Source organism: Corvus kubaryi, unplaced genomic scaffold, assembly GCF_017639235.1.
Source record: "Corvus kubaryi isolate FWS band 111438036 unplaced genomic scaffold, C.kubaryi_AGA036_p1.0 37391, whole genome shotgun sequence".
NCBI classification, from domain to species: Eukaryota; Metazoa; Chordata; class Aves; order Passeriformes; family Corvidae; genus Corvus; species Corvus kubaryi.
The window spans coordinates 6,841,027-6,868,723 of NW_024581130.1; the positions used below are offsets into that span (position 1 = coordinate 6,841,027).

The window sequence follows — 27,697 nt, forward strand, 5'->3', positions numbered from 1 at the left end:
CGTCCCGCAACCCGCGGAGAGAGGAATGGTACCGCCCGTCGCGCGCGCCCCGCCCCGGCAATGGTACCGTCCGCTACTCACTCGGCCGGCGGCGGGACCGCCTCTCGATCCCCGCGCCGCGCAGTGGTCTCGCCCGGCCCCCCCGCCCTGCCTCTCCTCTCCTCAGCCGGAGGGAGGGGACTGCGTCCCTTCCCCCTTCGCCGCACGGTGGTACCAGCCGGGCTCTTAAAGAGACAGGCTCCCCTCGGCCTCGCGGCCCCGCCCCTTAATTAACATAGCCCGGCCCCCACCCCGCGGCGGCCACGCCCCCTCCTCCCCTTTTAAAGAGACCGCGCGCCCCGGGCTCTTCTTAAAGGGGCCGCCTCCCCCGCGCCCCCCCCCCCCACCTCAAACTCCCTTCCGCGGAGTCAGGCGCCGAGAGTCGCCCTCACTTCCCCGGTTCCCCGGGAGGCGATGAAGAGGCTCCCCGTGCTCCCGATGCCCGCCCGGTACCGCAGGGGAGGCGGCCCCGGTGGGGCCGGGGAGGGGCCCTCGCGCTCCCCCCGAGGCGGCGCGCGCGGGGGGCCCGCCCCCCCAACGGCGGCACCCCCTTAACGGAAACGGCGCGCGGGGCCCCTGAGGGGCTGCGCGCGGTCCCCCGGGGGGATGTGGGATGCTGTACACGGGATGTGGGATGGCGCCGCACGGCCCCGAGCTGGTGCCCTTCCCGCCCTCCTCGGCACCGGCCTGCCCAGGCCCACCCCGCTGCCGGTGCCATAGTACCCCCGCCTCAGCCTCGCTGCCCCGCCGCGAGAGGGATTCCACGCGCCCGAGGCGGGCACCGGGAATCGCCCGCCCGCCCGGTGGCACGGCCCGGGGGAGCCGCTGGACTGTCGCGGAGTGGCTCGGGCCGCTGGCACATGTCCCTTCCACATGTTTCTGAGGAAGGCGGGATGAGAGCGGGGGAGATCTTGTGGAGGAGGAGCGCGTCCCTCCTCCCCGGGGGCTGAGCACCCCGACTGCCCTCCCGCCGAGTGACCTGAGGGCTTTCTTCGGGTGGGAGAAAGCGCCGGGATAAGCAGCAGCTTGGAACTGAACAGGGAGGGACCAGGCAGTAATGGCAAACAGACACAACCTATCAACTCCTAAAAATGCCCAAGGGCCCCATCCTGGACAAATACTCCGTATTTGGGGGATTAGACATCAATGTAGTTTGGTTTCAAACTGGCAGTGAAGAGTTTTGAAGATTTGTGGCAATCCCCCGCCCTATTCAGTCTGAGACTTACTCTGAGAAAAGACGGCTTTCAACATCCACTAATCCTTCTCCTTCACCTCCACAAAATGTTCTTAAAATGGGCGATCTCGTGGCTGTGAGGAAGAGGTTTCCAAACCACCGGTGGCACATCGATGCAGCCGAACAGAGAAAGTCAGCGGATCAGTTTTGCTTATCCGCGCTGCCTGAATAACCTGTTTAGCCAATACAACATCAGTGAACAGAAATGCAGTGTCCTCCCTCCCCCTTTATCCTCAAACGACCCATTCTTTGTCCAACTCCCATCTTGTCCAACTCCCACTTTTAAGTAACTCAAGTCTTTGGAAGAAGACCCTTTTAGCGCAACATTCATGCTGGGCGTTGCTCTTGGCAGATAAAACCACCTCCTCTCTTTGCTCAGCCCTCAATCCCTTTTTCTCCTTTTGTCCCTCTCTTCTCCTCCCCTTGTCCCTGCCCACTTGCAAACACTGTTAAAGAACTCTTTACAGTTTCCTGAGCACTGCAACAGTAGCTAATTATCACCTCTTACCCCAAATAGATACTGTTCCTTCAGGGAGATACTTCTTAACAGTGGGGTTTCAGTCCCTTCTGATTTGCAGACCAGAGACCCGAAGCGGTTCCCGCTGGACAGACTTTCAGCCCACTGACACCCTTTCCTGACAAGTCCCTGGGGCTACAAGCTCCCAGGATACACGACCCGAAGGTGAAAATCTCTGGTCTCTGACAAGTCTTTCCACCCACTGGCACCAGCCCCACCTGCATCTTTCCAGTGATCGCGGCCAGCACCTTCTACGGCTGAAGTGTCGGTGGAACTGGAACCACCACCTTTGCTGCCGTCGGTTCCACAAGCTCCTTTACCTGATGTTTAAACCTTGCCCATTTTTACATTGATGCGGGTCTTTTTTAATGCAACACCTACAATTCCCCCTGTCCTTCAAGCATCCCCCACCTTGCTGGCCAGGCAGCCCAGCACGGTGTAAGGAAGAGAATGTACTTCACAATGCTTCCGACAGAAGACCCAGTCCCACTCTCACCTACCCCAGGAACCCATCGTGGTTTGCTTAAAAGGAAGTTGTTTGCCCTGGGCAGTAGAGGCTGGGATTTTTCTGTGGAGCCTAAGGAAGCCAGGCACTCAGCATCCGTTTTCCAAAGGTACCTCTGAAAATCCCACCCTGTGCCTCAATCCCGACACATGCAACAGCAGCGAAAAAATACGAGGTAGTGAACTGCCTTTTTGTTCTCCCCCCTCCTCTGACCCAGTACTTCGTTGTCTTGTCCCTTTAGGAGTCAGACCGGGGAAAACAAGCACAAAATGCTACGAGTTTGCAGATGCTGTGGTTCCTCCGACTCCTCTCCCATCCCCCCGACCCCATCCCCCCACATTTCAAACAGTTATAAATGACTGTGCAACTCTGCAGGCAGCGGTCTCAAATAACCACACCAAGCCTCTCCCCTCCAACGGCTTTAAGTCTCTTCCTTCCTCTCTTTGGGGCTCCGGAGAGAAGCGATCAAGGTGCTTTGCTTCACTCTCAAGAGTTAAGTTGCTACTTCACCCACCACCTTTGGGAATCCACCACAGCAGTGAATTCCCAAGGCTGTCCTTGAAGGGTTTTACCATGGGAACTGACAATAGGCTCCAAAACGATCCTAGCTGCGAAGACAGGTTGTAAGCCAGGATTTCAGGTAGCAGAGCCCCAGATAGTGGGACCGTCACCACCAGCCTCGAGAACAGCCCCCTGTGTTGCGGCCTTGCCCTCCCTGGGCCAAGCTCATAAAAGCTGCCCCAGAGAAGCCCACTGTCCCGGCTCTTTAGAGCACTCTGGCAATTCCAAGAACATCTTGGAAGCATTACAGCTCTCACCACACTGTGTACGCTTTCCTCACAACTCCCTGTCTGCAGCGAGGGCAGGAGATCAGCCTGTCTATTCAAAAGCAGGGCTCTCTTCCATTAGAGCAAACCAAGCCTAAGGAAAGTTGCCACGGGAGCTCTGGCTCTTCGGAGCAGACAGATCAGACAAGATAGCCCAGCCAGCAAAATACATTTGCATGACACTTTCTGTACATGGTTCAGAGCATGGCACACCCTGATCGTGGCTTTTATTCTCTTTAAGGGCCTGGCCCTGCAAACACTTAATTTTACATGTGTAAGTAAGAGTCCCACTGAAGCACAATGGAGCTACTCATGCAAATAACATTGAGAGCGTGTAGGGCTGTGGCTCTGTTTCACTGTTCCATCTGCAGCAGACCCAGTTTTAGAGGATCCTGCCATGCTCTCTCAGTTATTGCCGCTCACTTGTGCCAGTTAAACTATTTATGTAGCTACACTCATAGGTGAGCTGTTTAAACGATCCAACTTTCTTTTTTTTAAAGCCCTACCAACAAGAACAAATCCTTAACACCAGACTAGTTCTGATGTAGATTTCATCCCCACAAGTGGCTGAACTGGCACAACCGGAGGAGGTGGAAATATCTGAGAAACGGGAACTTTTGAAGATGGGACTGAGGGAAGATGAAGTGGAGACATGGATCCTTAGCATGTGAAGGCTGGAGACATTACCCTCTTCTGAAGTCACACCCTGCTCCTGACCATCGACTCTCTGAAGTGGAGCCTTCTCCAACCACACAGTCGTTCCACATGAAACAGTTTCACCTCAAATGCAACAGCAGATTGGGCCTTTTCAGTCAATAATGCTTAAAAACCTTGCCTCAAGGAAAGCTGTCAGCAGTAAGGAGAATCGGCCAACAGTCCCTATACCCAGGATCAGGGGCACACATTTCTCCTTGCACGTAAAGGATGCCAACACCATGCACCCTGTAGCCAGTACACCGCTGCTTCTGCGGTCATGGGATCCCCTTCTATTAGCTTTGATATGGCACATTTGGGCCATGCAAAGTGTTCCCTACAATTTATTTCTTTTTTCAGTTTACAGCTATTCTATCTCTAGCAACTCTGTCCTGAAATTGCATCACATATTTCCTGTCTGCCGAGGCAAGATTTCCCTCTTTCAGTGCGATTATAACCTTCCAGCAGGGAAGCTCCACTAACTCCCTAAGAGCTTTGCTCTCTACACTGCTTCCCGACCTGCATTCGTGTACACCTGCACAAAGTGGGTGTAAAACACCATCACAGTTGGAAATGAAGAAGACACACCATTAGGAGGATGTTTTGCTTTGTTTGTTTGCCTTAGGTTTGGGGTTTTTTTGCCCTCTTTTGTGCTCCAGTGTAAATGATCAGAGGAGCTGTGGGACAAGAGAGATCAGGCTCTATGAAACCATTTTCTTACAAGCTTTGAGTTTTACACTGCTGCATGCTCTAATGAGCCTTCTCGAAAGGAAACAACCCATTTCTGTAAGGAATCCAGGTGATTATGGTTTGCATACCGCCGTGATCTCTCTGCATGGGCACAGGGGAGTTGCCTTCACGAATCTTCCTGCAGGATGAAGTCTAAAGCTGGACAGTGTGAAAGAAATGGGAAAGGACCACAGGGAGGGGTAGTTTGACATCCATTGTTAACTTGGAAAAAAAAACCTTCTCTCAGAAAGTCTTTTATTTATTGTAAATCATTCCTAAAAGATTAGGAAATCAGGCCTGGGGGAGGGGGAGAGATTGTTGTGGCTTTCTTTCTTGTTCAGCGTCTTTTAGTATTAGACATTAACCCTAGTCTCCTCAGTTTTGCTGAGCCTCTGTCCTGCAAACCACGAGAGAACATTTTTAACATGCTTTGGGTGAACAGTCCCTCTGCACCCCATCGTGGGTGGGACTTCACAGCCTCCCAGAGGAGGGAAATGCCTCTCTATCCTTATCAATGTCAATATCCACATACAGTCACACACATGCCCCCAAAACACACACATATACAAACCCCACTTCTGTCCCCACTGCTGGTGAAAAACGACCAGTAGGTCACCTACAGCAATGACTACTGCCCGCCTGGCTGCACAGGGCACGGAGCTGAGTTGGGAAGGAGACTGGCTGATGGATCGGACCAGCACAGGCTGCACATCACCCCAAGGCAACAGTGTGCAGATGATGGCAAATTCATCTGGGCAAGAAAGGCCCTGCTCTCACTTTCCTGTCTGCACTGAAAAGAGAGAAACAGTTGATGTCGTGTTTTCCTGTTCACATGAACACCCAAACAATCTGAGCCTTAATCAGGTTTGGGCTGGAACATGGGACAGTGCCTGTGGTTCAAATATTCTTCTGGACATCCAGAGAGACTTACAGTTGATCTGCCCCACTTGAAGACATTATCTCACATCAAAAACTCTGTTGTGATGAACAAATCCCATGTACTAAACATTCCAGTTGCAGGAAGCTCTTGCCCTATTTAGAAAGCCATCTCTCAAGTCAGTAAGCAGGTATGAGGCAAATATCATGCAGCCATAGTGATAAATGCTCAGCTCTATCTCCCATGATTAAAAAAAAAAAACCAAAAAACAGGGAGAAGAAAAAGCAGGAGAGAACAGATACTGATTCAGAAGGGAAATCAGGTAAACAGAATCTGGGGAAGCATATGCTCATGAAACACATGAAAAATATGAATTCATACCAAACAAAGGTGGGAAATTTTGGCATAGAGGAGACTTCAGAACCAATGATTGCCCAGGAATACTGCTTCCACCACACTGTCCCCATGCTTTACAGGGAACTGCTAACACACACTGAGTGCTGTGGTGCTGCCAGGAGAATTTGTCTGTGGAATTGTCTGACCCTTGAGACTTTTAGGATTCTCAGTCATGACTTTACATTCCCTTTGTATGTGTATGACTATCTTTGACATCAATGAGAACAGACATGGCAGCAGCTCACAAAATTCCCAACCTCACCTCCTGCTTCCCTTCAGCCACCTGCTGAGCCTGGTGCAAGCCACCAAGCCCCCTTGCACAGCCTCACAGGCACGTTCTCTGTGCTGCCTGCCCACAGCACTGGGGCATATGTGTGCACCTTCATGGTGTAAAACCAAGCAAACAAAATTTCATTCCCAAAGCAACATTTCTGAGAAAGCCATGAGCAGATGAAGAAAGCACCTCTCATTAGAAGCATCCTTCTCACAGGATAAATAGGAGGCTAAGCCTGCCCTCAGACAGACAGAAGAAGTCATCTGTCGCCAACACATACAACAGCTCTCTTGGCATAACGGGCTTTTTGTGCCTTCCAGCGCTGCTCCTCCGGCATCCAGCTGCTCAGGGTACCCGCCTGCTGCACAAAAGGCCAGCAACATGGACAGATTCCACTCATGCTGCCCCTACAGTCAGCACAGAGTTATTTGAGGGTAACATTTTGCTCATGTCTCTCCTTCAAGGCTACCAAAAAATAAAAACAACTTCAGCATGAATTCCCCTCTGGACTGTGCACAAAGAAACCAAGCCCTCACTGTGCCGCAGACTGGCCCATTAAAGCGAATGGTTAAATTCTTGCTATGAAAAAGTAGGCGTTGTTGTCTGTTTTGCGAGGCAGAAATCAATATTCCCGCCTCCTCTCCTTCTGTTATTTCACCTTGAGATACTCATGCTCAGTTAGATGAGATCTGAGTCTTACTCACTGTTACTGCAACTTTTCTCTCTCCAGCGTTTCACAGGGTCACGGATGTTCTTGGAGTTCTAACCTGCCTGTAATTTACTACTCAGCTCCCTAAACTAATCGCCACTGGTGACTGAAGTAGTGACTGATTTTCCTTCCAAATCACACCACTGCAGCCATTTCCAACTATTTCTCTACACCCTCTATCTCCGTCACTTTGCTCCCTGTGTCCTCCAATAACAACCCTCTTTCTGCCACAGCCTCTCTCTGCTCCGGCCCCCTATAATTCACTCCCTGGTGCCAGCCTCTCCCATACTGTGGCCATCTTGTAGAAATTACGTTTTATTGTGAAATGCCCCTTCTGCTCTCACTCTCCCTTTAATCTAACTGTGGGGGGTAGCTTGGTTAAGTCTGTAAATTTGGGGAGTGGGGGGTGGGGCAAGGGGGGAAAGACCTGGGTGACTGATCCTCAGCCCAGGCAAGCCTGCAGCAATGTTGGCTGGGGAGAGACAGGCAGGGGAAGATAAGCCAGTGCCGTACCTCAACAGCTGCTCCTTCAACCAGGTTTCCCTGCGGCAGTTCAGATCCAGGGCCTGGACCGATTCCCATAGATCAGGTAGCAATAATGCCAGGCTGACTGGGTTGTTCTGATGAGTCCTCTTGGATGCAGCTCTGCCTACAATCATGCCTGCCTCTGTCACCTAAGGATTAGACAACTGCAATATGGTCTGTTTGGCACCATGCTTTAAATCCATTCATAAACTGAAGGCAGTGCAGAATTCAGCACTCAGTTAGATAAGCCATGTCTCTCACCCACGATCATTCTCACATTTGTGCTCCATTTTTATGCCATCTGACCACTGGCTCCCAGACAGATTTTAACATGTTCCTGTTGACCTCTAGTGCCTCTCATCACAGAACCTTTCCCAGCTGACAAATCACCTCTTATATTTCCTAGAAGCAGAAAAGACACCACGTACTCTAGCACAGCTACCTAGGAGAGTAGAGTTGAGGGTTGCTCAGTCTTTAGTTTGCCATTGTTTGCTGGTGACAGTCTGATGAAATTACTTGAGTTATAATGAAGACAGTTTTCATTATCTGTCATTTAAAAATGTCAGGGGAGCTTAGACTGAATGGATAGGTGCAACCTGTTGTTTCAAATAGCTTTTGATGAAAGAAATACATTTCAAAAGTACCAGTCACTGATTTACAGGTGTTGTACCAAAATTACATAAAATAGAGAGATACCTCCAAAGAAAACAAGCAGATTTCCCCACTTGCTGTTTAGATTAGACATTGGCTTACCATTAGTATGGTGCTAACTTTCTTTTACAGTAATCATCAGCTTTCAGATCTGCAAGGCCTTAGATGATGGAGGACAACACCAACAAAACCAGGATACTTCATTATTAGAGGGCACTCGGGAGTTTTGGCTTAGCTATATAAACACTTCACTCTTGTTCTTCTCCATTTTTACTTATGCACTTCTATGGTGCAAACGGTGGACCACTTTAGCAACAGATGTCACGACTGGACATACTTCTGCCCAAACATTTTGCTAGTCCCTCTCTGCTAATGGTGCTGGCCTCTCACAGCCGAACTGCAATAACAGACTGTATGAATGTTCCCAGTCCATCTGAGCACAAAATCTGCCAGCTTATTTTAAATCATGCTGGGCTATTCCCTAGCAGGAATACATCTGCTGACAATAGCTGCCTTGCAGGTTCTGAGAGACACCTAGGATAGCATGCTTCTTTCCATCTATATCTTTTTATTTCAGAGCATTAATTTAACATGTGAGCCAATGCTGCACAAGGGACCTGCCTTGGTAAGGTAACTCTGATGGGACACTCCCTGTGCCTTGACTTGCTTACAACACGGGCTGTTCCTACACACTGCCTGCATCTTTTGCCTGCCCTCTCTGTCAAACCAAGACAAAATGAATGCCAGCAGTCCATCCAGCATGCAAGAAATGCAGGTAATACTGTGTACAGTGTCCTTAGAAGTCACTTGTATTTTCAGTAATTGCTTTTATATGAGTATCCAGCATCAAAGAGTGTAGCAAGAATCTCCTGTAAACATTTAAATGCTGAAGCACAGATACCTTCCACTTTAGCATCTGATAACAGATTGCTGCTGCTTTGTCCAGTGACACAACTTCAGCCTGCCTGGATCCCACGCAAGTCAACTGGCTTCCTCTTCCAAGTTCCTATTTCCCCCATGTGCAGAGACTGATGTGTCCCTCATGGTGTTCCTGCTCTTGGTGGTGTATATGACGTTCAAAACTAAGATGATAATGAGGAAGGAAGAAGGACTGAGCCTTAGGATGGTGGATTCTGAAAGTCACAGGTGTGGGGAAGAAATAAGAGTTGTGCTGAGACCTGATCACTTAAACGTCTTGTTTCCATTAGGACAATGTTTCCCGGGCATTTACTTGAGTCATCCTTACAAAGCATCTCCCAAAGAAAAGGGTTTATGCTCCTGGCAACACGTTCCAAAAAAATGCGTCCCCAGCTCCCTGCTGCCATAAGCAAGCACAACTCCAATGATTTCAATAAAGCTGCACTTTCTGTGGCCCTAAGGCTATAACACTACAGTAAACAAAGCCAAATTCCATAAGCCAGATGCTTTAAGGTCTGAATCCAAGTTTTCAACATCTTACAGATATGATCCACCAAAAGATGGCTGAACCACACCAAGAGCTGGCTGTCACTGAGCTGTTTCAGCCACCAGCAGCGCAGGGACCCCAGGGCCTCATCCTAGGGCACAGAAATGGCTGGTGGTCATCAGTCCGCTCTTTGAAAGGGCAGTGGTACCTCTCTCCTCTAGGATCTCAGCCTCCCTGCTGAGTCCTCTGCCCTCTCCAAAAAGAAATCCCCATTCCCCACTCTAGTGGCCACAAGGATGAGTTTGAGAAATGAAATGCTGACACCAAAACCAATTGACCTTAGAATAGCAGCTGCTTACCGCTCCGGTTTCTTCATCTCCCCGTAGTACAGCCTGTTTTCCCTTTACATCAGAAACATCCAAACAAACATCTCTCAGTCCAAGGAGGGGCCAGCCCAAGGCTCTTGCCAGATTAGGTGTGGGATCCTCTGGCATACAGTGAAAGCAGACCCATGGCTTAGTTAGATGACAGCATACATCCTGGAGTAATAAGGATGTAATGCTGGACAGTTACTCAGGACTGAGTGAACACAGCAAATGAATGGTCTTTCCAGCTTCAGAAGTGGTCCCTGAAGAGCAGCAGTAAGGGACTCTGGCTTGATAGTATAGTCTGGGGAATGTACTGCACACAGCTCCAGTGAGTAATGCTGAAAATCCATAGGCAAAGGAAACGTTTTAAAACAGAAGAAAATCTACTTGAAATCAATACCGTGAAGGTCTCTAAGAGGAAACACTCTGCAAAAAAGGACACATTTGCCACATATAAATCTTTAATGATATCTTGTAGTTTTAACAAAGCATTAAAAAACCCAAACAAACAAAAAAAGAAACCCCAGTTGCTGTAACACACCTGAGAGAGCAATCATCCTCACATGGCAAAATATGATTTTCACACCTGGTAAATGAAATAACTCTGCTGCATCCCAAGGCCAGGGTTAGGGTCTGAGGTGAGCTGTTAATGGAAGGTTAGAGACCACAGAACGGCTCTTCAGGGAGCACCTTTCAGATGCTCTTTTCATGTACAGCAGTGCACAGTAATCAGAAGGCACTGGCAGCACATACTAAAGTCACTGTCACTGACAGTGGTTCTAACTGTGCAGTCACCAGTTGATAGCTCGGCTTAAGACAGCCGGCTTGCGTGCTCCTCTGACTCAGGAGAAGGCTCACACTCTGGTAAGAGCAATTCTGTATTCTTTCATCTCCCTCCTAGCGTGCCTTCTGCAGCACACCAGGGTTAACCACTCACTCTCTTCTCACACATGAAGAGTGGAGCTGCAGAGCTGAGACAACAAACTTTACAACTACATACAGCTGAAGCCTCTGCACTATTAAAAGTAAAGCAAGCACAGAATATCAAGGAAAATCCTGATCACAGGCCATGTTGGTAGGAACCCAATGACATTTGGAATCTACCCTGTATCAGCATGCTAGACTGCTAGATCCAGGCAGGATGGCTACACAATTTGCCAATCATTCAGGAACGTGAGAGGAGTGAGGCCTGTGGGGAGCCAACAGGCCCTGGAGGTACATACAGATATTTACAACAAAAATTCCAAGTGGAATCAGCAAGAGGAAGAAGCACAGAGAAAAACACTACATGATCTAGCACCAAACAAGACACATGGCTTAACAAGACACTTTAAAATATCTGGCTCCATAAATTAGACTGTGATTCCCAGATCTTTAGCTCCCAGCTCCTGCTGATTTCTGAGTATAAAGGGGATGTTTGTCACTCCCAAGATCAGACGCCAGCTCGAATGCCTTTCAAGAAGTACACAGATGAGTATGTTCCTAGGGAAGGATGAGCTAGAGCTAAGCCTTCAAACGAGCACAAGGAGAACCTCCTGCCCACAGACAGGAAAGTGGTAACCTCCTTCACTTCCTTTGTGGCTTTAACCTAAACCACAACTCCTCCCTTTGGGTTAGAAGTCTCTTCCACTCATTCAGATGTTTGTCAGCTTGTCTCTCTAATACCCAGCATTCGTCACTGCCACATAGGGAAAAAAACAGCTCTCTTCTTTTTTCCTCTCTCCCACACCCCTTTTGCAGTTTCTTCCCTAGACGAGAATGGCTTCAATGCATGGGAAAGCAAGTCTAAACTACAGCTCTTCAGGCACAGGCACAGAAATTAGCAATTGCAACATGAGGGGGCAGGGAGAAAGGAGACGTTGGCATACAGGCTACACCAACATTTGGGAATGCTGGCAGTGAGGAAACATTGCTGCCAGCAGGAAGAGTGATGCCAAAATAACTCACAGGGCTTTTCCATGAATGCAAGCACTCCTTCCCAGCTCAGGGTGCAAGGTCCCTCCTGCTTCCCCAGAGAGCTTCAGAGCCTGGATGAAGTACTGGAAGCGAAGGGCAGAGCCGGATGAGCACAGGGAAGAGCTGTGGTGCCACTCGGGAGGCCCTCCCTTTGTCCGTGCACAGGGAGGTGAGAAGGACAGGTCCCATTATCCCCAGTGTGGGGCAGGGAGAGGCGGCAGCTCCCCCTCAGAGATCCCATCATCTGCTGAATGGAGGTTTAACGATGTGAGAAACAGTGGCTCCCACCCAAAACACTCCCGGTCCAAAGGCTTAACCTTATGATATCCAGGTGATACTGGGGGTTTTTAGAGACAGTTGAGCCTCGTGAAAGATTGGAACAGTTTTTTGAGCAGGCATATTTTGCTACGTGCCTTTACCAGGTAGTCAGAGAGGTACTCAGTGGCAAACCTCTCCCACTGCTCCCATTGCAACACACAACAGGGCAGCCACACACGGTGCTGGGTGATGCAGTCACTCCCTTGTCACCTGCCACTCCCAGGACAGTTCTGGCTCACGTAGTGTGAAAGAACAAGCCTTTTATTCCTTCAAGATTTTCAGAAATTTCAAATAACTGTTCTACCTCTGATTAGGTTAAAAAAAAAAAAAAACCAAAAAAAAACACGAAAAAGCAGTTTTCAAAATTTCTACCTAGAAACTATGACTAAATGAACTTAATGCAAGGTTTCATTTTACCTTCTTGAAATGCTTCATTCTGACAGCTTTAAAATTTTTCTCCATTTTTTTTTCCAAGATGAAACACAAAACTGGAGTCAACTTTTCCTGAAAATAGCAACAATTCTAGCAAATCAGCAATTCTCTAAGAAAAATTATCTCTGGAGAAAAATCCTAGCAAAACCTAGTTCTGTTATTTCCTCCCAACACCACACAAGAATATGCCTCCATGGTGTAATTCACCCTTAAGTTTCATAGCAACTCTGATGCAGACATATTGCACACACAGATATTAGAATATGCCTTTGACATCACCAGCACAATGCAAAACAGTGTATATACAATATGGCCAAGCAACGCTGCTATGGAAACCTTGCTTTGAATTCCCGTGTACAGGGTGTTTAAATTCTTATCCCTAATACTGCTTTAACAGAATTCTGTGTACTTTATTTCCTTGCTCAAGTCATCTCCTTCTTTCTGGGAGGGCTCTCCCTCCAGGAAAATAAAGATGTTTTTGTGAGTGAAGCAGAAGGTGATGAGACCTGCACTGCATTCCGGGTGCTGCCATGTACACCACCTCCATGAGCTGCAGCAAGAGAAGTAACTGATCTGTGCCTCAGTTTCTGCAGCTTTAAAATGGAAATGAGATGATGTTTTACTTCGGATATGACTCCAATGTGCTTCGAAATCCTTTGTGACAGCCAGAGGATACATGCATTCCTATTTGTTACTTTCTGTAGGCGAGGAGTTACTGTCCTCTACAGACCTATGCTGATGATCTCTCTATGTTGGAGAACCAAATCAGGAAGTACAGTCGCCCACTCATGTAGCGAACAGATAAGTAATAAAGCAGCACACTTGCCAACTCCTAAGGAGGTGGTTTCTTAAAAAGACATAGGAAGCTTTCGTGTTTTGATGCTGACTAATTTCAGAAAGTTCCCATTTCACTCTCTTCATTTTAAACTTCTTCAAAAAACATGTTTACCTGATATTCTGAAGGCTCTTCTGCTAGGGAGGATCAGACTGGCCAGACTGAAGGTAACACTGCTGGAAGAAAAGAGGGCTCTTTATCTGTCTATCTCCTCCAGTTGCCAGGTGCTCCTGGTGGCCCTAGCGGTACCTTCCAGGTCTCACCCCGGCAAGGAGAGGACACTGCAGCCAGCAGTGGCAATCTGAAACTATGCCAGCTGCATCCCGGGACGTACGGCAACACCTCCCACAAAATCTGAGCAGAATGTGCAACCTAATAACCCAGCAGCCAAACTCACCCCTGCAATCCAGTGATCGCAAATGCAGATTAACTCACTTGCATTTGTCTGATGGTGTAATTGCCAGACTGCACATTCAAATGAGTATTTGTTTAACTGTGTGATACACAGATAGAGCTTATACACTTGAGGCCAAATTTACCCCTGTTGTAATTTCCCTAACTCCAGTAGCAATTACTCAAAGGACTAATTTGGCCCACAGTGTTTCCTAGTACATGTGATTCATCATTTCTTTCCTATAACAAAGAATAATACACTGTTTCAATCAGTGGTGATGTCCTGGCCTCCTTGAGGCTGCCGGACTCCCTGCTTAATCAGACATAAAACAAATCACTTGCAGAGGCAGAGGCGTACAAGCATGCTTTAATTACAATATTGTAACACCAATTAGAGATCTATCTAATCGAGGACTCAGTACTTCCTACTCGAGTATTACTCCCATGTTGGGATAATTACTGCTAATTAAGCTTGGAACTAATTAGGCCAAATGATCTCATTTATACCAACATAGATGACTTCTAGGAGTTCACACACACACAAAAAAAAGTCCAAGGGTGATTTTATCATTCCTGGACTCACCAGCACTTCACTTCCAAAATGGACTGTCTTTTCCGAATGGATAATCCCTGCTAGAACTCAAGTCGCGGTCTCAGATGATCACACATTCTCCCAAGGTGGAGAAACACTCTCTGAAGGCATTTCAGTTGGTTGGCCCAAGTCACCTTCTATTCTAATTGACACAGTGGATTAACAGAATTGTGTCCCATCATGGCCTGGTTAATTCCAAACCTCCCGGCCACTCTCACACCGTTATTGTTACAGCTCTCAGTGCACTTAGCACTACCCACACCCCCAGGATTGCTGCATACAATAAGGAGGTTTGTCGAAGGGTTCAGTGCAGTGTTAAAACAATAACTGAAAAAAAAAACCAAAACAACTCTCAAACACACCAACTATTGCAGGTACTCATTGAATGATTTGCATCAATCCTGCTTAAAATTAGAACTAGCATCCCAACACCACCAGTAATGGTAGCCCAGCTGTGATGGCTGAGGGCAGGGGCTGACTCTCGCCGATGGAGCTACTGTCTGTGCTACAGGACTCCCCATGTTCATGGTGTGACTGTATCTAACAAAGTAGGCTTCATACTGCAGGCAGAAAAAGAAAGGACAGCCCATGAAGCTGTGTTTATGTTGCGGTTTCTCCTCCTCCCCCCCAGCCCCAAAATTCTGCACCAGCTCAGCACTGAGATTCTCAGGTTGAAGTGTCACCAAGGCAACTTCCATTTAGACCTGCTCTTGGCTCATGGTAACAAGTCACAAGCAGTAGGGAGGGTGTTCCCCGCCCAATGGTTGAACGTGGTGGGGTAAAACAAACCTTAAAAATAAAACCTTTACATTTTGTCTGGGTATTTTGGGGACTATGAGTTAGCTTCTCACCCAAAGACAGTTTGCACCAGTGGCATGATTTCCTCCTCCAGTATTGGCTGATTTCAGATTCATGGCTGAGTGAAAGAAGAATGCCACCTACCAGAATACCAGTCCCACCTCTCCAAGTGACTGGACATCTTGCAAATGAAAGGAAGGACCAGTATCCAAGAACTGGCTGGGGGCATCCATGCTGGCACCCATCTGTCTGCACTCCAAACTTCACAAACCTACACATTCTCCTGTCCCTGGGTACCTCAACACCTCTGCTTTGCCTGTTGTGTCTGCAGAGGCTGCAAACCAGCATGTCTGTGCTAAGAGACACTACAGGTAACTCAGGAAGGGTTCATTCAGTCACTGCACAGGCTACCTCTTTCTGCACATCCATTCTTTCAACCCCTGCCTCAAAATCAAGCCTTACAGGACCCACTTCAAGGTGCAGCATTGCTTTCTCCTTACTTCTGCCTTTCTCTCACCAGCTGCCTTTATTACTCCTAAAGCTTCCTTCTAAACACTTCATTTTCTCATGCTTTCTTCTACTTCAGGCTGGAATCCTGAAGCCGCTGAACCCAGGAATTCACCATTGTCTCCAGGTCTTCTTCCAGCCTGCCCCTTTATCCTCACAGCGATCATTGTTCCCTGGTGAGTCACAGACACTTCCCCCTCCCTTCTCCCCTCCAAATGCCTCCTGAACAATCTTCTCTTTTCCAAAGCCTGTCAAAACTGAGCCCAGCAGGATTCCCTACACCAACCTGACCTGGTTACAATACCTCCTGGAACTGATCCTCCAGCTGTCTGTGAAATTTCTGTAGAAGTGCCACTTCTTTATGCAGTACCATTAGCAGAAGACTAATAAATAATGCACAGGAATAACACAATCCCCAATAAACAATGTACTGCTTCTTCTCCTATTTTCTTAAGTGAGCAACATGGATCCTAAATCTGATCTCCCCCTCCAGTTGTTACCCAATCCTCATCTCAGCTACCAAACTCTCCCCTCCCTCCCCTAGAAAGCCTGTCATTCCTTTCTTCCCAGCTGCCAGAGCCTTTGCTGCTACCTCCTCCAGCCCAAATACACTGGCAGACACGAATGCAAGCGTCCACACAACACAAATGCAAACATCCAGGCACGTATCAGGTTGCATGTTGAAAATGCACGTTTCCGTGTACTGCAACAGCGTGTGGAAACACGTGCACAGCCCACTGAATATCATATTTATTTGGGTATCTGCTGGAACCCCTGAAGGAAGAGGTGAGTTGGAGGAGATCTTCTAATGAAAACAAAACCACTGAACCCGAAGTCTGGGCAAGACAGTGGTAGATATATGATCAGGGCAGTCTTCAGCAGAAGCACACATTGGGCCCAGGGGGCCTCTGAATGGCTTCTTTAGCGTTAAAAGGGAGGAATTCAGGAGCTTTAGATCAGAAGTACATCCCAAACGGGCATTAGACTCTAATAAATAAGGTGCTTTACACTGACAGAGTGCCAGAAACCTCCCAGCATCCTCCCCACAGTCTGCATACAGGCATCTCTTCAGTTGCTGGTGGTTTGGATGGCAGAAACCAAGCAAACAATCTCCCCACGTCACAGAGGAGGGAAGGGAAGCAACATCCTGCTGAAGGAACATCAAGTCACAGCCACTACAGAAAGCACGAAGAATGTTCTAATTTGGGATTGCAGTAAGTCCTTCAGGACAGGGACTATCTCTTTCCAGGGTCTGGACAGCACACTGCACAATGGGACTCCAGCCCCATATCAGCACTTCAGCATGCAGTGTACAAATATTTACTGTCACCAGCGGCCTGCAGAGAGAGGCTGTCTCAGATGGACCTCCCCAGGGGCATCTGCGGAGATGATGGAAGTCTGAGTCAGTGACCTAAGACCCAGACCTGGGGAGCTCACTGCAAGCCACAGTTCAGCATGTCCTCCTTCTAGACAGGTTCCTTTTTTTTTAAACACTCACTGATTTGGAGGTTTTAACACTTTTTTTCCTGAGCAAACCCCATAATCTTATCCACGGTCTGCATACATGCATAGGTCTAGTTGGTGGCCAGCCCGGTATGGCCCTAAATGGTCAACCCTGTATTTGAAAACAAGAGGCAAAATGTGCAAAGAAACACATGCAGGCAAGAAATAAACAAATTCTCATTTTCCCAGTACACTAGCTATGGGAAAACATGCAGGGTCCCAGCAGAAAGATGGCAGGAGTGTGGGGATGTTGGCCCTGTCCCCTGACATCCTGAATATCTGGACTGGTTCCAGCTTCATTTACTAAAGGAAAGCAAAGGGGCTGCTGCTTACTGCAGGCAGCTACCAGGTTCGTAACCTCAGCCCTCCCAGGGGCTCAGGCTCTTGTTGAATAAGGCAGGGACATATCCCTAAGTCTGAGGTTTAGAAACGAGATGCATTTATTTGCTATTATTTTCTGTTATCTGAGTGCGGTAAAGGTCAGAACACTTATCTTCTGGGGTTGGTTCCTGCTCCCACTCATGTGGTTCAAAACCAATTGAATGATTTTCTGCATACTTCTCAGGCAGAAAAAAAATCCAGGGGGAATGAAACCTGATACAGGGCATTTTCTAAAGAGGATCTGTGGGAAACAAGGATCCACCGCAATGGGAGGAAGGGCTTGTGGGCATTCCTGGGTACCTCCTCCCCAGTCCCTGTTTCACAATGAAACATGAATAAAGATGACTGAGGAGGCCACAGCTTTTTACCTACATTTTAGCCTAAGCTGATATCAGGGACTGGAGTGGACAGTATCACCTATGTGATACTCCCAGAGCTGCATTTTGGGTGACAAGATTCAAGGACATAGCTGCATATCCTGTGGCCTGTGCACCGGCTGCTCCATAATCTCCAAGATTAATTTATGCAAAACATGGGAAGATGTGCTTTTTCCTTTTGCAGTGAATGACTTCATTAACCTTTCAGGAGCTTGCCAATAGTGAAGTAGAAGCAACGGGAAAATCACACTTCTGGGAAAAGGGGACTTCTGCCATGTAGCTAAGAGCACATACCTGGCAGAGGCCAAAGGCACCAGCAAATGATGGACCCTGGTTTAGGAATCTGCCTTCCTGCTCTGCTCTCCCTGACATGCTCCAGTCTCTGCCCTGCTCTTGCAATGGTCCTCCCCTGGGTGCTGACAGCTCACGGCATGACCAGAGAGACAAGGAAGCCAGATGGGAAGGCAAATGAGGCAGAGGGTTTTAGACAGAGTCTGGAGAGAGACCTAGCCCAGAGGCAGAGCAGGAGAGAAAAAGCAGGTAAAACAGGTGAAGCAGGTATGGAGAGGGAGAAAAACGGCTGTGGGAAAAACGGGAAAAGGTGCACAGCACCTCGCATGGAGCATGAGGGAGATCATCTTGCTAAGGAAGGGTCGGAGTGTTGCAGAGACAGAAGGGAGAAGTCAGGAACTGTCTGGTCAGGGGAGCTGAGGCTCACTGACGTTAATGAGCCTGGGACTGAGTGACATCTGGCAGGGGGAAATGTGGTGCTACCCAGGAATAGAGCTAAACTCCACTGGAGGCCAAAAAGTCACCATGCCCTGTCCTGTAGGACACTGGATGAACTTCAGCACAAGGCCATCTGCTTGATCTCTTTGTGCCTTGCTGTCAGGAACACCTCATGAGCCCTGATTTGGCTGTCTCTCCCATCAGCCTAGATGCAGCCACCTCTCCCTGCCCTGAGAAAGGGACTTCTCCATGCCACATGTTCCCTATGTGGGAAGAAAACAGAATCCATGAGGGGATATAAAAAAACCACCACTTTTCAATTGCTGCTGCTGGACATGATCCTTACAGCCAAAATCCTGTCCCTGAAGAGAGGTGGTTAAATACACCGCAACCACTCTGGCTGACTTGGAGGAAACTCTATCCCACATCAGATAGCGGGACAGCCTCCTTGTGGGATCAGGTGGCTCTCTCAGGCAGATGGGAGAGGGGTTCTCCCTACTGCAGTGACCCTGTTGATCCTGTCCTCTTCCAACAGCAGGACACTAAGCACAGGTCTGCCAGGAACATAGCACAGCTGTCCTGACCTGTTGGGTACTGCCTTGTGGGCTCAATGTAACTCTCCATCAAGATGCAGAGGGCTTCCCAAACCTTTGGTGCTCATCCTCTGCCTCCTCCATCATGGCTTTCCCTGGCACAGCATGGGGTCCTGAACTCAGCTGGAAGTGGCACAGTGGGACAGTCATCCTCTCAACAACCAGAGATGTCAACACACAGCCAGACACAGCACAATCCATGTTTTCAGGACAGAGTGTCTAGAGCCAGAGGGAAGTCAGGGGAATGGGAACAAGACAATAGGTCAAGACCAGAGTAAGCCACAAGGTCATGTCCAAGGAGGTAAGGTGACGTCAGGAAACAACATTTGAGACTGGAGACTTCATCAAGCTTCCAGGCAGAAACAAAGTACTCAGACATTAAAGTGACAACTGTGCTGCAGCTCAGAACGAGACTCCAGGCAGCTCCATCCAGAGCCGGCAGCACACACATGGAGGGAGTCTCACCTTGCTCCCTCAGAGGGCAACCCCCATCCTGCCGGGCTGGCCACGGCTGCAGCAGGGGGCTGTCCAGCTGATCCCATGCCCTGTCCTTCTCCCTCAGGCCTGGCCAGCCCACCCCTCTGGCAGCTTCCAGGCAGCCAGGCCGCAGGGACAGGCAGCCGGCAACAACAAAAAGGGGTCCACCGTGGAGACACACACATAAGGGAGGAATTTGGAGGATAAACTAGAGGGAAGAGATAGGAGTGTGCGGCGCATGAATAGTGGGGGAGGGTAGAAGATACAGGGTGAGAGAAGAAAATGACATGAACAGAAGGAAGAGAGCTGCAAATAGAAGGGGATATGGAAACAGCAGAGAGAGACAGATTGCAAGAGCAGTGGAAGTAGAGGAGACCTAAAGGGACAGAATATAATAATAACAACTCTTAAAATGAGAGGAAAAGGAGAGAGAAGAGAGGAGAGAGGAAAAAAGGTGGAAAGGAGAAGGGAGAGGGGTGAGGGGAGAGGGGAGGGATTTATGATTTCCTGGAGAGGGAAGACAAATGCCCTGCATGTTTTTCTCCTTAGTTTTCAAAGGTTTTGTGGAAGCAGAGTGAAGACTTGGCATCCTCATTTGAAGAAGGGAGGAACTACGGCACAGAGACAGAGAGGCAGTGAATGAGTGAGGTGGTAGAAAGAGGCTTAGCTCCCTATGAGTTTTCCATCAAAGACACAGGTGAAGAACAGTCTAGACTTCTCTCTCCTGAGCACACCACAGAGAATCCACTACTCAAAGATGGTAGGAAGAGAGCCTGCTAGAAGAGCGAGAGATAACCCAAAGTAATGTAAGAAAAAGAGGGGGACCTGGGTTTTTTTGCCAGCATCACCAACGTCCCTGGAGATGTGTGTTTAGATGTATTCAGAGTAAATTAACCTAGAACACACCAAAACGAGCGCTGTCTGAGTGCTTACGTGGGGAAGTGCCCACGGGGAGAAGATGTTGCAGTGTGGGTTCCGGTACTTGCCAACCCCACCAGCCCACAGCCAGCTGCAAGGAAAATGGAAGGGGGGTGCACAGGAGGCTGCACGACGGGGGCTCTGCTCCTGCAGTGCTCACTGATGTCTTTTGTTTGCAGCTCTTTTTTTGGGTGTCTAAAATTTATCCAGTTTAATTTGTACTACCTTTGGGTCTCAGCTGCCACTATGGACAACAAGCTTTTTGTTGTTTGACAAACAAACACCAAGCCCCCAAGCACACGTACACCCAAGCCAAACACCATTTGTAAGAGCCTTGAATAAACCAAATACCTGGTGCCTGCTTGAACTCCTGCACGCACTTGGGCAAACAGAGCTTCCCAGTTACTCCCTGCACACAGGAACCCAAAGGATCCAACATTTTCCTAATCTCAGACAGCACTACTTTATGGCGTGCTAGCACAAGAATTGTCTAGAATTCCCTCATCAATGAGTGACGAAGGTCTCTCTGCTATAAATTGATGTTAATGGCAGGTTGTGCACCTTGTTTGTTTATTGCCAAGGAGGAATGTTTGCCATGGCTGTCAAGTTTATAAAAATATTTCCATGACTTCAGACAGCTTGGCATTTTTACATGCAGCTGAGAGAGTGGGAGAATGTACAGATGAAAAATTGAAGAAACATTATTGAGGTTGGAAAAATAATATCTCCTAGCACCACCGAGGTGGCTTAGAAAGGCCAGGGAGGTCAGCAATATTTCTGAATAAAATGCAGTTTTTTCCCACCATGGGTTTCTGAAGAGCTGGCAATAATTAAGCATTACAACACCTTTCTGAAGTAGATAACCCAGCTGAGGCCATCTGAGGTTAAAGGACTTGCCTGTGATCACACAAAGCAAATCAGTGGCAGAGAGGAGAATTAAACCCAACAGGCTTAGCTTCTATGACCCAAGTCCTACACACCTGGCTGGCATCCAGATGGAAGGATGGGAGCTGTACCAGCTGTGGACCTGACTGTCAAGCACAGGTCTTCCCAGGCAGTCTAGCAACTGGGCAAAGAGCTGAGCGACAGGCCACCCCAACTTCAGGCAGTAATTGTGAAAACAAGTGACAGAAGGCTGGGAAGCAGTGCCTAGTTACCAGCCACGGTGCCAAGTGGATTAAATATACATCGATAGATTCAATTACAAAGAGCAGCATGCAAAATGGAAGTGATTGCAGTCAAGGACCCAGGATGGCAAGAAATAACCTCAAAATAAAATCACAGGCTTCAGTAAGAAGAAATCCATGCTTCCAAAACTCATGGAGAAAGTTCAGCCTTCAGTCCCCAGGGGTACTGTCCCAGACCACCCCAGGATGGGAGGGTACAATGACACCCAAGCCCCAAGGGCTAGTGAGAAGCCTGCAGGACTCAAGTTTAGTGGGTTGAGAGAGATCCATATCACCTAAGGCTGAGCAGCCCTTTGTTATCACTGTCACCAGAGAAGCTGGAGAGTGAAGCACAAGAGAAAGTGAGCTGTTCTCCTGTGTGTGTCCCCCCCGCCCCCACCATCTGCCTGCATCTCACCGGGGCAGGGCTGAGACACATCACTGAATGAGGAGGAGAAGACCTGTTTCACACTTTGGGGGTCCTGGGCTGGAATATCCAAGGACAGCCTTCCCAGCGTGGATATTCAGCCCTGCATCCACCTGTGCCCAAATGCACATTCTGTTCTGGAGGGCCCTGGAAGTACTGGGTTTGGCAGAAGGCAAGGCCAGATCCTGACAGCACTGACAAACTCAGCAGTTCAATACTCCTCATCTGTAGGGGGAACAGAAGCTCACTCTGCTCTCCTTCTCCACCCATGCATTTTCCCAGGATTTCAAAGCATTACGGAATTTTCATTGCAACCCCCCAGCCACCTCCATCCTGGACTTATCACAACACGTGCACTGCCATGATCACTAGTAAAGATTTAATTTCCTTCTTCTTGGAGCAAAAATAGAAAGGATAATCATTCAGCACTCCATACACACAGCTGTCACCTGAAAAATGCAGGTGAGCACAGTTAAATGGAAAGGCAAGTACAATCTCAGACCATTTTTTGGTACCTGGAGAACTAGACCAGCAGTATTTTGCATGCAAGATTACAGGTCTGTGTGTAGTTGCATTTTCACATTCTATCACTGCAATTGCACACAGCCAGCTACGTGCCTTAGCAGCAGCTTACAAAAGCAGTTGCTGCTAAACATACAAAATCCAGCCCTCAGATGCACAGGCGCAAGACTAAAAAACTGGTCCTTATTTTTCTGCCACAGAAAAGATGTGTATTTGCTGGCTGCGCCTGCTCCCTGGGCAAACGCCACACCAGCATATTTCCTTGCATTTGTATGTTGAGCCACATATTCATTCAAGCTTTGCAATAACCTAAAATGTATACAGCATTTTGCGATTAGAAGCATCCCAAAAATGCAAAAAAAGCCCCAGTTTTTGCATAAAAAAAATCTTCTCCCAGCAAGCAACTGTAACCACCTCTCCAGCCGGAATGTACTGTCTGTTTAAGGCTCCAGAGAACACAGTGCTTACCCTTTAAGACAGTAAGAGATGAATACTTTTTTTTTTTTTCATTTAAACTATGGGGAGTTTTACCTAGATAGACTGCAATTTCCTGAGCTCGAATCTGGCAAAGTGCCCAGGGCTAAGACCACTCCCCCTTCTTCTTTTGGCAAAAATTACCATGGCGTCTTTAATAGTCAGAAGTAGTTTTTAGGGTTTTGTTTTCACAAAAGATGCTGAGGAAAAACCCAGTTGTGCAAGCAAGCAAGCCCGGGTACTGCAGAACTTCTAAGAACTAGACTGATGTTCAACATCTGAAGAGTACTATCCCCAAATACTCTACCGAGGGATAGTTCAGTTCTGAGTCACAGGGAAGTGGTCTGAATCACGAATAGCCATTCCTGCTAACTGCTCTCACCCCCCCACCCATCCCAAGCTTACAATCCAAGCAGTGACCAGGTTGAGGTTAGCTTGGGAAAGCTGATGAGATCACAGTCTGGGGAGATACAGCCTCAGACAGCCTCAAGTTTTTGTTAACCGGCTCCTTGTTCTGCGTGGAGACACGGACAGCAGTTGTTACACCAGGTTTACCATATGTTTATAATATTGTTGTTATGGGAATACATGTCCAGTCCATGTCACTGGCAAGTTGTGCTGTTTTCTGCTGGAAGGACAAAACAGAATTCACTGTCCAACAGAGCACCGAGTGTGCGCATACTTCGAGCAAAATTTATCGTCGCATGAGTCACGCTCGGTGCAAAACCACACGCTTTGTCCATGGGCTGGCGTGTGAGCCCGCCGTGGTGTCTGCACAGGCACACACAACCCTTGGGCTGCTGCTCCTACCTGGGAGGTGGGCAAGCATTACCCCATCTCACAGACTGCAGCAAGAAGGTCCACACAAGCTTTAAGGCAATTTCCCTAAGGCTGCCCATCAGATCAGTGCCAGGATCTTGAGTTCTGTGAGACCTCTTTGTCCGATGGCCATTTCTCAAGCAGGACAAATGAAGGATAAAGCAGGGCCAATGTTAAGTCAGTTAGGGTCATAACTCTGCATCACATAGCAAAAACATTTGCTTCCCCACGTGTCCCAAAATGGTGTGCAGGGCAGTGAGTTGGCTTATGGGACACAGGAGTTACATGTTTGTGTGTGAGAGACTGTTGTCAAAACTAAAGTGCCTGGGTTGCCTGCATCCTCAGTGCCTGCATCCTTAGTGCATCCCATCTCCAGTGGGCAGAAGCAATGTCAGTGGCTCAAGTGGCTCTGCCATGCAGAAGCAGCACTGAATAACTAACTGCTGAGGAGAAATCCTCTTGTCTGACAGCCCCCAGCAAAATTCAGGCTGAAGGAGTGAAATACATTTTGTTTACTGCCAGCCCCACCAACTCTTGAGCTGCCACTGAAGACCTCTGAAGAAAGAGCAGCTGACTGGAACAACACACCACCAGTTCAAAGGAAAACCAATTTACCCACTTAGTCTCCTTCCAGACATCAGCAAACAGCAGAAGAAATGGCCAACTCCCCTCCCCGCCTCCACCCCCCCAGCCCTGACACGTTGCCATTTTCTGTCCCCGTCTCCATGCAGCTCGTCACATCCCATGCCGTAGTTGAGGAACGCTGTGCAGGGTTTAATTGTGCACACGTTCTCCGGGGAAGGGCGGCATGGGATGTCCACAAAGGAGCGGAGGCAGGAGGCCAAGGCTGGTTATTGGCCTCGAGTCATACTTGCTGATTGGCGTGTCAAGGATTTTAAAGTGCATAGCTGATCAGATCAGCAGCTTGTCCTAGAAGGAGAAAAGTGACATAAAATATGCACAAGCCTTCCTTCTGTCCTGACAGCAGGTTGAGTTTTCAGATGATGTGGAAACAGCAGCCTGCTCTCCTCCCCCCAACATGGTCTCCTCTCGTGCCTTTGCTGCAGTGCTGCCGTCTTGTTCCCGACTCCAGAGGCTCTGCTCCCTCCCCAGCCTTCATTCCAAGGCTCAGACTCTGGCCAAGGGGCTCCATGCCACTGTTTTTATGCCCACTCAGCCCTTGGCCTTTCTTCTCAGCATGCCAAGCAGGGGCTCATTAGTGTTCCCTGTTGTTAAGCTTTTGTGGCTCAAGCCCGTCCAGTGCCAAGCTGGAAAAGAAAGGCCATCAAATCCCCATCCAGGAGGGTGCAAAACTTCCCAGTGCTGCCAGCCCAGCTGGAATTCAAACAGGTGATCCTGGAGAGGAGAGGTGTAGCGTGCATGCGTGTGATCTGCGTGTGTGGGAGCAGCGTGTGAGCTCTGCCTGCAACGAGCTGGTGCTGCTTCAGCTTCTTCTCAAAGAGAGTGACTTGAAGTACATTTGACCTGAGACCTGTCCTCTGCATCTGCATGTGTGTAACACTTTATTTGTGCATGTGAAATGCCTGTGGTGTGTCCCTGCTCCATCATGGGAATGCTGCCATGAGTGGAAAAGCTAAAACATGTCACATACTGGTTTCAAGCCTCAGCCACCTCACATGCAGTTTGTGCTAACACAAAGTCAGCTGTCAAATACTACTGCTACCAGGCTGATGGAATAAGCTATTCTGTAAACTGAGGAAAACACAAGAGCTGGGCCATGTCTGTGCAGGAACCATGCTCACAACGTGAGCGTGTTGGCCCTCAAGAGGAAGGATGTGCGACACAAGCAGGTGTGTTTGCACAAACTTGCTGTTTCCATGTGTGTGGAGGTGCTGGGTGCATGGAAACATCAGTAAAGTGGTAAAGCTTTATTTCATCCCCACACTTACTTTCACAAGGGACAGTTGATTTTCTCCTTGCTATTGACAGAGTCCAGCAAAATTAACAGAAATTTACAGACATTTTAACAGAAGGCCCCTCTACCAGAGAAGCCACCTATGCAAAAGGCAAGCCACATGCTCTCTCCTCAATCCTCTCAGCTGCAATCCTTGCACAAGTCACAATCACCCCGGCTACAAAAATCTCTTCCCCTTACCAAATGCCCCAAACTCCACCAAGTCAGAAAACTCAACCTCTGTGTTCTTCCATACTGAGAAGTCCTGCTACATCACACTTAGCTTAGCTGTGCTTTAGCCTTGCTCGTGCCCTGATTCAGTTCAAAATCTCCCCTCTTTTTAAAGCCCTCCAAGGAGACGGTCCAAGGTCTTCCTTAGACATCCTTCCTGCCCGCTCCCCCATCTGTCTACATCCCCTCTCCACAGATTTTCCACCCAGCTTCAGAACCGTAGGTGCTGGAGCCGCCTCCTTCTTCTCCCCAGGTCCAGCTGCCTAGAACAGGCATTTTTCCTCCCTACCTCATTGCCTGACAAGTCTCCTTTCAAACATGATCTGATACTTCTCCCCCTCCTGTGACGATAAACCTCAGAGTCTCTCTCCCTGCTTCTCACATACCTCCATCACTGGACTGACTGTAAGGCATGTGGGATAAAGGTATCATGGAAAACGTTACAGCAAATCACAGGGTTTTGCTTTGATTCTTTTTCTGCTTATTTATTTATTTTTTTGAAGGGAGGTAACAAGTCAGAGAGAAGCTGGCTGAGATTTCTGCCGTACATTTTTTTGCAGCAGCAAGATCCTCCATCTTCCTTGCTGGATTGAATAGGGTCTCAGGACAATTTAGACTCCCTCCCCCATCTCCCATTCTTGCTCATATTCTTCAACACATGATGCTCTCCTCCCAGCCTTGACTGGGAAAGCACATATCCTCACTCTCTCCCCCTCTTCCAGCTCCTGCCTCGCATAGGTTGTGTCAGGACATTAGGATGACGAACATTTGTGCAGCTCAGATTCTTGTAGGTTATTTTTTAACAAAACAACTAGAATCAATGAAACCTGAATGATGGCACACGACAAACTTAAAAGACCTCGTGAGGATGCACCTAGCATTTCAGGAGGCTTTCTGTGTCTCATGGCAAAAGGAAAAATTATCCCTCCAAATTTAACCAAACCCAGTACCGATACTGTGATAAGCCCGGGTGTGAGGAGCAGGGATTCTCTCCCCTTTGCCTTTTTTTGGGGGTTGGTTTGTTGTTTTTTTGGGGTTTTTTTTTTTTTTTTTTGGCTCTTGCACATTATCACCTCACCAACAGTAGGATAACAGCTACAAACCTCCGGCAAGAGAGCAAGCAAGCAGGCTTCATATTGCTGCTCTCACGCCGAGCTCGATATTTACTTGCTGATAAACGGCAACTGTAAATACATCTCATCTAATCTCCCGACATCCAGGAGGGAAAAACGTCTCCCATCCCCGCGGCGATCTGCCTGCCTCCGGAGGCAGCGGGATGGAGGGCTGACAAAAGACCCCGGCTTCCACCCTCCCCCGCGGGGCTTCTCCCTGGCGCGGGGCAGCGGGGCCGGCGGCCGCCCCGGGCTCTCCCCCCGGCCCTTCCTCGGCCCGCCACCCCCATAAAAGCCACCGGGACAGAAGCCAACAGGTGGAAGGCGCTTTTTGTCCCTTCCGCGCCCGCTCCCGGGATCCCCCCCGGCCGGCGCGGTCCCTCCCCGCGCCTCGCCGCCGGGGGCAAACCGAGACGGGGGGAAACTGAGGCACGGCGCCGCGGCCACGGCCGCCGCAAAACTTTCCGCCGCCG

General features: G+C 48.7%; 1 protein-coding gene across 5 annotated transcripts in view; it reads right to left on the reverse strand.

Moving 5' to 3' along the window:
- The window catches only part of BCL9 (BCL9 transcription coactivator), a 58,163-nt gene that overhangs the window by 29,856 nt on the left and 610 nt on the right, over positions 1-27,697 (reverse strand). For 2 of the 5 annotated variants that reach the window (XM_042038131.1, XM_042038126.1), the window contains exon 2: positions 1,266-1,446. The exons of 1 other annotated variant lie outside the window; for it this stretch is intronic. The gene's annotated coding sequence lies outside the window, so the exon portion shown is untranslated. Of the gene's footprint in view, positions 1-81; positions 163-1,265; positions 1,509-27,697 lie in introns of those variants that run through there. 2 more of the 5 variants (XM_042038127.1, XM_042038129.1) reach the window with 2 other exon arrangements.